The sequence below is a fragment of the Notolepis coatsorum genome (genome assembly GCF_963971535.1).
Source record: "Notolepis coatsorum genome assembly, chromosome: 5".
In the NCBI taxonomy this organism is placed as follows: domain Eukaryota; kingdom Metazoa; phylum Chordata; class Actinopteri; order Aulopiformes; family Paralepididae; genus Notolepis; species Notolepis coatsorum.
In genome coordinates, this window is record NC_140169.1 from 67,395,255 (window position 1) to 67,406,455 (window position 11,201).

Consider the following 11,201-nt stretch of genomic DNA (forward strand, 5'->3'; position numbering starts at 1 on the left):
CTATTAAAGAGTAATCAGGTAGTTTCAACATAGCTGAAGTTAGTACAGCATAAAAGTTAGCGTCATACAAATTAGGGGCGTATGCAGAAATCAGCGCAATTTTCCGGTTAGAGCATTCTATTTTAGCAATAGTGATTCGACCATTTGCATCAGACCACACATCTAACAGTTTAATATTCAAATTTTTCTTTGCCACTATGGCTACCCCTCGGGTCTTGGTGCCAAAAGAAGAAGAACTTATGTTATGATAAAATGTATTTGCCAATTTTGCATTATCCGCCAATAAAAGATGAGTTTCACTCAGCAAAGCCAGATCCACTTGCTTCCTCTTTAGCCACGTTAGTACACTTGTGCGTTTATGTGGTATATTGAGACCCCCTGTATTCCAGATCAGGATATTCAAATTAGCCATAGTCTAAAAGGGATGCAGTCTGGTTGAATGTAATTCGTTTGGAGTAGAAAACTATAATAGATACATATTCACTTGTTAAGGTTCCATTGAGTACCGAGCGTGAGCGTGAAAACAAAAATAAAACAGAGTGAGTCGACTGAAAAGAAAAACAAAAAACACAATCCCCCATCCCCTCCCCCCTCCCCCCCACTCCTATAACTTCTCCTATCCGGAGATTAAGCTGCATCCCACCTGGTCGTCTGCAAACTAAAATGCAAACAGCCAGGTAAAAAGCAGACTTCCTTCTCAGTGGCTACACGCCACGCTCCCATAACAGTAACAAAAAAAAGTATAATTAAATGCCTCTAAAAGGTAGAGAGGAGAAAAAAATTTTTAAATAATAATAATAATAATAATAATAATAATAATAATAATAATAATAATAATAATAATAATAATAATAATAATAATAATAATAATAATAATAATAATAATAATAATAATAATAATAATAATAATAATAATAATAATAATAATAATAATAATAATAATAATAATAATAATAATAATAATAATAATAATAATAATATCAATAATAATAATTATTATCATTATTGTTAAACCGTAGTAGTTTAATTAAGTTTGAACAAAGAGTCCTAGAACATGATCAATAGTAATGTTAATGTTAAGATAGAGATATATAAACATATATGCACATACACACACACACACCTACAACTGCATGATAGCAGAATGATAACAAATGGGCAGCACATCCTGCAAACTGGGGAGGGCGCAACATTGACTATTAGTCTATTGTTTCTTAAAGTTTGCTCTTAAAACTCAGAGCAGAGGGTACCTGCCAATGTACAGTTTCCTCCCCCTCAAATGTATGTATTCTCCTGTATGTCATACATGTATGGTTGCCGCAGCACTATATATCTGCATGCAACAAACGTTTATGAATTAAGATTTGAAAATGAAAATGAAGCTAAATAAATTAAATGCATTCCTACATGCTGCACATACATACGCTGTAAATGGGCTTTTGGGTGAAGTAATAATAAGTGCATGCTTACACCTGCAGCCCAAGCATATACGCAAAAAAATATATACAGAAAGAAAAAAGAAAAATACTTTAGATGAAAGAATAAATGCTGTATTCATGTTGCACTTACAAATGCAGTGGGGCTTTAAGCTAAATAAATTAAATGCATTCCTATACATGCTGCAAAGTTGTAAATGGGCTTATGGGTGAAATAATAATAAGTGCATGCTTAAACTGTGCATTCACACACACACACACACTGCACGAATGCATGTGCACTCACACACATTCATGCAGCCATGTGCATGCATTTGCAAGCCTAACACCACCCTAATTGTCAAAAAAAAAACTTGCATACTTTGAGCCAATAACATGATGGCCACATGTAGCCTATAAAGTACATGTCCACAGTATAATGCTCGAATAGGCTTTAGATTAAATAATAGGAAGTAGATATGCATGTGTGCTCACACACACACATAGGCTTTAGGTGAAATAATAAGTATGCATGAATGCACACACCCACAAAAGCATGCAAATGCAAGATCCAAGAAAGAGAAAGATGAGTATCTTTCTGTGTGTTTTAGTCATATGTTCGGCAGATTGACGTGCAGAATTTAAACCCTACTAGTTAATTTAATGAGTTTTGGTCTGTGAGACAAAGTCAAAAACAACAGTATGGGCTCGTGACAGTGTTTTTAAATACCTAAGCCAAATATCTTTGCTAAACCAATATTAGACAGTGTGCGCGGCCCAGTCAGGCCTGTTCATCGGGCCTCAGATTACAGCGTCAGGCTATGTGCATGAAATGAGCCTTGAAACTAAAAAGATTAGTGTGACAAACTGCAGTTTTTACAATACTCGTTTTGAGACTATTATTATACTTGAATCTCAGAATTTGCATACTTTATTTAATTGTCACGCGAAAACGCATAATAACAAGCTGCAATAGTAATGCAAATAGTTAAAAGAAAAGAGAGAGAACAAGTGATAATGATAATGATAATAATAATAATAATAATAATAATAATAATAATAATAATAATAATAATAATAATAATAATAATAATAATAATAATAATAATAATAATAATAATAATAATAATAATAATAATAATAATAATAATAATAATAATAATAATAATAAACAAAGCCCGCTAATTAACCTATATTAGGACAGTGTTGACAAATAGAACGAAACCATTCAGCTGCACTGCATGTGCATATTGATCAAACGGCAAACGCAACCAAGTTGGCTGTTGACAGTTATTTAGTGATAGTTTCTCCTCCAATATTAGTAGTAGGCATAGCCTATAGTATAGGTGAGAAAAAAATTAAATAGAGAAGAAACAGTTCGAGTTCATAGAACAGTCACTTAGCTGATCCGTCGTTTGTCCGCTGCAAGACTGGCCTAGTCTTCAACAGTTGCTGGGACGCTTTTATTCGCTTTTGGAAGGAGATTGTTCTCTTTGAGAAATACATCAGCGTCCTCCTTTGAGTGACACATTGTTTGTTTCCCTTTGAAGTCGATCTGTAACGACGAGGGCCAGCGCATTCTGTAGACAATGTTATTGTCTTGTAGGGCGATTTTGGCCTCAAGAAACATCTCTTTCCTCTTTTTTTGAATAGACGCTGGAATGTCTTGGAATATTTGGATTTTCGCGTTTTCAAATGTGAGGGAACGCTTCTCTCTGGCCAGCTGTTGGATCTTGTTTTTCTCCTGGAGACGAAGAAAGCGAACTCAAACATTGTGAGGTGGACGGCCTGCGGCTGGACGCGTGTTTGGGGCCCGGTGCGCTGCTTGTAGTTCGATGCGCCTCGGGAGCGGAGCGTCGGAGCCGAACAGATTCGAAAAGAAAGTCTCAAAAAAGGCGATTGGATCGGGACCTTCTCTCCCCTCGGGAAGACCGTGGATTTTGAGGTTAAACATTCTACTGCGGTTTTCCAGGTCAGTGTTTTTCTCCGTCAGATATAGGACTTCTTTTTCGAGTTTCTGAAGTCGGCTGTCAGCTTGTTGGGTGTGGTCCTCGACGTCACTGACCCGCTGTTCAATTGTCTCGACTCTTGTTGTCAAACCTGTCAGCTTACCATCCATGGCTGTCAAGGCAGATTGAATTTTATCCACTTGGTAGGCAATTCTGTTTGAGACATCAGTCCCGTCTTTGATTGCCTTCATTAAATCACCTAGATTTAATGCCGCTGAGTCTGTCATGACTATTGGCGGCGTGTGACGTATCCGTCGTCTTGGCTGGATATCTGCAAGCGTGTCGGGAGGGCCTTGGCTTCGTAGACCTTTACTCATTTAATAAATGACATTTATATTAAATCTGACAATAAACGAAATGTCCAAGCAGGCAGGGCGGTTTCAGTCTAACAGTGACATTAGTCAACTATTTAGACAAGCATTTAAGTTAGTATAATAAGATTGGCATCGGGAGCACAGGGAGCGTGCGTCTACCCTCTAGCACAGCATTCTGGGTAATGCCAGGCCTTCCTACTCTTATCTACTATTATAGAAAGATTCCAGGGTGGGATACAAGACGATGGCTCAGGGCCCGGGGGGCAGGAGAAACCACTCAGAATAGGTCAAGGCAGAGCAGGCATGGTTCGATGCTGCAGGTCAGACAGAAGAAGGTATGAGGCTGATCCATGACCTCAATGGTGCACATAACCAATGTGGGGGTAGAACAGTCACTGCGATCTTGGCCATCACCCCGAGACATCCACCACCTTGGCCAACACTACGAGACGATGGGGAGATGGGGACAGGGGTTAGAGCAGGGGTGGGCAATTATTTTTTCCCAGGGGGCCAAATGAGCAACTGAAAATATTTTGGAGGACCGGGCCAAAATTCCGAACTCAATTATGCATAATATACATTTTATTTCTATATACAAAGCAGTGAATGGCATTGTTTTGACCGCTGGTAAGGTAAGAGTGTATGTTATTATTTGGCAATTAAAAGGTGAGGTTAGCTTTCAAAAATATCATTTATTCAAATAGAATTTCCAAAATGATAAACAAAATGTGAAACATTTAACTCATTTTCAGTCACATTAATAACAAAGGGCATTTTGAGTTTCATATACTATTGAAACAAGGATTTTCTTAGCTTTCTAAAGACATCACATCATCTTTGTAGCCAAAATAAACAAGACATGTGACTGAACTGTAAAGAAAAGTGTCCCAGTTTTGTAGCCTTTTTGACTTTACATGCCTATATTAAACATTTAATGTTTTCAGAACTGTGCAAAAAAAAAATCATGTGTCCCATTTCACTTTCATATTTCCACATTTGAGTGTTCTTCAGTTCTTTTTTTTACTGTGCAGAAAAAAAGAAAAGGATCAAGTGTCCCATTTCACTTGTTATATTCCCACATTTTAGTGTTCTTCAGTTCCTTTTTCGCATTCAGTGTGAGAAATCCAGTCTATTGAGCTTTAACAAGTCCATCAAAGTCAGGTTGAATGTCTGAGGTGGAGATGCGAAGCACAGCTGACAGATGTTCATCAGTGAGAGAGGATCTGTACCTGGATTTGGTAAACAGCATGACTGAGAATGTCTGTTCACATATGTAGGTGGATCCAAAGAGAACCAACATCTTCTGAGCATGTCTCTTCATGGTTGGAAAGTTCAACTCCTTGAGAGCAGAGTAGAACTCTAGCAGTGATGCTGACTTAAAGTGCTCTTTCAGTAGTGAATCAGACTGCAGGTCAATGAGTTCAAGCTGAACATCAGTGGGTGCACTATCAACACTGCAGGTAAAGGGAGAGGTAACCAGCTGCATTTCATCCTCAACCTTTTTGAAATCTTAAAAACGCCTTGAAAATTCATCATGCAGTGCTCCCGACATGGATGAGTACCTGTGCCGGTGATCAGCTGATGGTTTGACTTCTTTCAGGGTTTTCATGTGTTCGAGATTGTTGCTGCCTAGTTACCTTGAAATTGATTGCAACTTTGTCATGAAGGCTTTCACATGGCTATGCATTTCATGAGCAAAAATGCCCTTGCCCTGCAGTTGTGTGTTCAGTAGGGATGGGTACCGTTCACATTTGAACCGATACGGTACCGGTACCTGTCAATCGATACCGGTACCCAACGGTACCTTTTTTCGGTACTTTAGTCTTTAAAAATTTAATCTACCTACCTCAGTTTTGAAAAAAAATATCCAAACTTCAAATAACCACACTTTCAACCGTTTTCGGCTTGCCATTGCCCCGACTGCTTTGTTGTTGAATCAAGTCAAATCCTAGGTAAGCGTGTATTGTGCGTGTGAACGTTGACATGAAAAGAAAAAAGTTAAAAAAAATAATTTTTTTTATTATCATGTAATCTTTTGCGTGAATGAATGAATGAATGAAAACTTTAACAGATTGCAGAATGGGTACAATACAGTACGGCTCAATACATACAATTGTTAAGGGGATGCAGACCTGAGAAAGACGTTTGTCTTGTTTCCATCAGGGTCCCCCATTTTCAATTCATAGACATTTATGACATACACAACATACATGACATTTATGGCATAGGGACATATAGGCATTTAGTACTGCGTGCCGGTCAGAATCATCCCGCGGGCCGTACAATGCCCAGGTCTGGGTTAGAGAGTTCCCGTGTTTGTAGTGGGCGGAGTTGGAGCAATAAATACATGTAGTGAGCATATGCATACATGGTGACAGTAGAATCAAAGTATATTTTTAATATATTGAGAATATATATATATATTGAGAATTGTGAAATTAAGTAATAGATAGAACTAAGAACTACTACAAGCGTATGTATACAGGATGAGATACAAGACGATAACCCGATGCATCAGGGTTATTATAGTTTTGTATTTTCCATTTGTTATTTCATTTGTTTGTTTTGTTTCAGTTAGTATCCAGAGGGGTTTGCTTAGTTTGCTTAGCTTTAATTGTTTAAAATGTTATTTTTTTTTAGTTTTATTAAATGCATTGGAACGTCGACGTTTGGAGAGAAATGCTGATAATGCCTGAAGCTTAAAGAGACTCAGGGCCTAACATTGAATGAGCTAGAAAACTTGTATGGGAGAGAACTAAGTTCTTTCATATAGAACAGGAAGCAGATGAAGGCCTTAGATAATTTAGCCTACAACTGAGGGTATTGTTTGAAGAACTCGGTTTTAAATAACAGTTTGTAGCAGGGCTAAAAGAAACAACCCGACACATGCCCACCACGTCCTTCGCAGATCTTCTAAGAGAAGCCACAGCGCTAGGCTGGCAGAGTAATGGGGAGAGAGAACCGTCCACCCGCTGCACTCACTATTCCTGTGTCAGTACTGTATATTTGCATATCGTATATGTCACAAATGTAACAGTACTATATACCTGTAGCCAGGGCCGCCTCAGGGGGTGTGCGAGCAGTGCGGTCGCACAGGGCCTCGCGGGAAGGGGGGCCTCGCAAAAAAAAAAAAAAAAAAAAAAAAAAAAAAAAAAAAAAAAAAATTATAATTTTTTTTTATTTTTTTTTTTATTTTTTTTTTATTTTTTTGCGAGGCCCCCCTTCCCGCGAGGCCCTTTTTCATCACAGACCTAAAATCTAGTTTTGCTTATATGCTTATATATTTCACATTAGACACGTTTGTAGAATGACTTGTTCCTGGGTCTGCACCTGGGTCACTATTGGAGCTCTGGTGCTCTGCAGCAGGCATTGGTTTCAATGAGGGGAGGGGTTACACTATTCTAAAGCGTCTGACTATTCCGCGCGTGCAGCATTGGAGTTTATCCCAGACAAGGTGAAGAGGACATCGTTCGGCAGATGGACTGAAGATGAAAGTTGTTGCATGTTAGACAGTTCAGTCAGGCTAGCCATCCCGGCTAAAGACAGGGACAGCTAGTTAGCTTTAGCTACGTTATAATATTGAGTGCTAACGTGTGGTTCAGTCGGGATAGCCATGATGCTGTCGGCTAGTAGCTAGCTTAGCTAACGGCTAACTAGCGTTAGCTAGCCTATCCAGAGGAGCGAGGCGAGGCGAGTGGATGTCTTTTCAAAAGAAGGAGAAGAGAACTTGTGAGCAGATAAATCTGTTAGGCAGCAATACGCCGAAAGGTGTCCAGTCTGCCGGAAAGTACTCGAAGAAGATGAAGAAGAAATTACACCGTGGGGCCAAGAAAGTCTCCTTCCACGTTGATACTGCGTTATGGTGAGTGACGTGAGTCAACCTATGATTATATACCCGCCATGGACATGACATCTCTCTTTCTCTCTCTCTCTGGAGCCAAACTGGTCGACTAGCTAATACTACTAGTAGCTAACGCTAACGGTGTGTGCCTGGTGGTGAGAGCACCTGGCTGTACAGCCAGGTGCCTGATTGAGCTAACTGTTAGCCAGTTAGCTGTTTAGCGTCAGCTGGGAACGTTCGTTTGATGCTATCAGTTAGCCTTGAGAATAGCAGGCCCTTTGACAGAAGATGTAGTCGGGCCTGCACCATGACAAGGCTCTGGCCATAGCTTTTTGTCCCGCCAGCGAGAGGCCTTTCGTCAACGTGGAGACCTGTGTTGCGGCCTTTCGCCCTGCGTACCTCGTGCAGGTAACTAAGATTAATGAAAATGTCATGACATTACCCCACTCTTCCTTCCTTCCCCTCCCGAATGTTTTGTTAATAACGATGTTTTTTTCCAGGCAAAACATATGCTACTTCACAACATTTGGAGATACGACATGTGCTGTGTGTGAATGGTCGTTTGTGTAGCTTGGGTAGCGTTGGGCCATTGGCCAAAGCTGTGTGTGGCCTGGTGTCACAGTACCTGGCTAGCCTATTTAGCTGATGTCGGCCATTGGCTCCTTGCTGCTTTGGTTTCTCTGGTATACCCTCTTCTTGTTGGATTTAAGTGTTGATCTTTGTCCTTTTGAATCTGTCATACATGCTCTAGTTTCTCTCTAACACACACACACATGACAAACACACATGTTCTCTCTCTCTCTCTCTCTCTCTTTCTAACACACACAGTCTGCCTATGGCGGCCTTTCTCGATGGCTAGGCTGTGCTCAAGGATCTTCAGTCACAGTGCTCAGGTATTCTGCCACTGTGTACTCTCTGTTTAGGGCCAAATAGCATTTCAATTTCTTTCCAATGTCTCTCTCTCTCTCTCTCTCTCTCTCTCTCTCTCTCTCTCTCTCTCTCTCTTGGATTTAAGTGTTGATCTTTGTCCTTTTGAATCTGTCATACATGCTCTAGTCTCTCTCTAACACACACACACATGACAAACACATGTTCTCTCTCTCTCTCTCTCTGTACACTGTATATTGACTGTAGAACGGGAGCTCTCTCTCGCTCTCTCTTTTGCTATATGTTGACTGTATCATGCCCCGCCTCGGGCAGCGCTATTATTTAAGAATATGTTGACTGTATATATAAAAAAAAAATATATATATATATATATATATATATATATATATATAATTTTTTTTTTTTTTTTTTTTTTACCTTTGGGGGGGGGGGGGGGGGGGGCCTCCCGTTAAATCTCGCACAGGGCCTCGCATTTCTCCCAGGCGGCCCTGCCTGTAGCCTATGTCATGTATGTCCCTATTGTTATGGTTTGTAAACAACCCCAACAGCACGACACAGACGGGTAGTTCAGAGTTAGCCAAAATGATGGGCGTATTTATTTCACAAACAGAAATGAGCAACAATCAAGTAAATGCATCCGAGGAGAATCCTTTAGCAGAGTAGAGATCTGCGGCTCTGCAGCTTGCTAATCCTTTAGCCGAGTAGGGCTCTGCGGCTCTGCAGCTTGATAATCTTTTAGCCGAGTAGGGCTCTGCAGCTGGATAATAATCCACTCGTGGAGAAAAAGAGAACGGAGAATGTCAGTAATAGAAACGTAGAAATCTACGAGGCAGAGTCCAGTAACAAGACAGAGTCTGGTAACAAAACAAAGCGACAATTCTTTAGTGTTAAGGAACACACAAAAACATATGAAGGTATTGAGTCCATGAAACGAGGATATTAGTTCATCAAAAATAGATATCCAAAAACTCACCAAGGGCAAAGTGTAAATATGAGGCACGGGTCCACGGAGGCAGAGAGAGGAAACAGCAGCAATCTCCAAGGGCGTACTGGAGAAACACACAAGAGGAACAAGCAGTAGCTGGTGGTGACCAAAACGACCCGACACTGAATGTTCAGCAAACCGTGTATAAGAGGGTTCCCGTCGAGCTGATTGGAAACTCCTTTCAGGTGCGTGATGGTAATTGGCACCTGGAAGCACTTCACTCTGTCATCTTTCTCTCCCATTACAGAAGCCGAGACCCTGACACTGGTAATGTCGAACCGTCCGACTACATGCCAGCTGGACCGGCTACCTTCCCCACTCCTCCAGTCCATAGCACCAGACATCCTCCCATTCCTAACTGCAACCATCAACTCCTCACTCAACTCGGGGGTGGTCCCCACCTCCCTAAAACAAGCCAGAGTCACGCCCCTCATAAAAAAACCATCCCTGAACCCTACCGTCATAGGCAACTACCGTCCTGTCTCTCTTCTCTCCTTCCTTTCTAAAACACTTGAACGTGCTGTATCCAACCAACTTACTGCTTATCTCTTACAGAATGACCTCCTAGGCCCTAATCAGTCAGGCTTCAGGACTGGTCACTCCACAGAGACAGCCCTCATTGCGGTCACAGAGGCACTTCACTTAGCAAAAGCGAAAGGCCTCTCCTCTGTCCTGATTCTCCTAGATCTATCTGCAGCCTTCGACACAGTCAACCACCAGATCCTCCTCGCGGCCCTCGCAGGAATGGGAGTGGCTGGCTCTGCGCTGACATGGTTGTCATCATACCTCAATGACCGCTCCTACCAAGTGTCATGGAGAGGGACCCTGTCGGCCACCCGCCCCCTGCGGACGGGTGTCCCCCAGGGCTCGGTTTTAGGACCCCTTCTCTTCTCCCTCTACACTAAATCACTGGGTAACATTATCACGTCTCATGGCTTCTCCTACCACTGTTATGCCGACGATACTCAACTCTTCCTCTCCTTCCCTCCCTCAGATATCCACGTCTCTGAGCGGATCTCGGCCTGTCTGTCCGACATCTCCGCCTGGATGACGACCAACCACCTCAAACTGAACCTAAGCAAAACAGAATTGCTCCACCTGCCGGCCAAATCCTCCCCCCTGACCGACCTTTCCATCACAGTCGAGAATGCAGCTGTGACCGCGTCCCCGACCGCCAAGAACCTTGGTGTTGTCCTCGACGACCAGTTGAACTTCTCTGCTCACATCGCAGCGACAACCAGAACCTGCCGATTCCTCCTGAGCAACGTCAGAAGGATACGCCCCTTCCTGACAAAAGAAGCCACCCAACTCCTCGTCCAATCAACAGTCATCTCCCGCCTCGACTACTGCAACGCACTGCTCGCTGGCCTCCCGGCCACTGCCACTAAGCCTCTTCAACTCATTCAGAACGCAGCGGCCCGCCTGATCTCAAACCTACCGAAGTCGGCCCATGTCACCCCACTTCTTAGGGACCTGCACTGGCTCCCCATTGCTGCACGAATCCGCTTCAAGGCCCTTGACCTAGCATACCGTGCGGCAAAGGGAACTGCTCCCGCCTACCTCCGGTCAATGGTCTCTAACTACACACCCTCAAGACCCCTACGCTCTGCATCTTCTGGCCGCCTCAGACCTACTCCTATCCAAGCTCCGGGAGGGTCATCAAAGAGAAGTCGCCTATTCTCAGTCCTTGCCCCACAATGGTGGAATGAACTACCCACCCCAGTTAGGACAGCCGAAACACGTCCAATC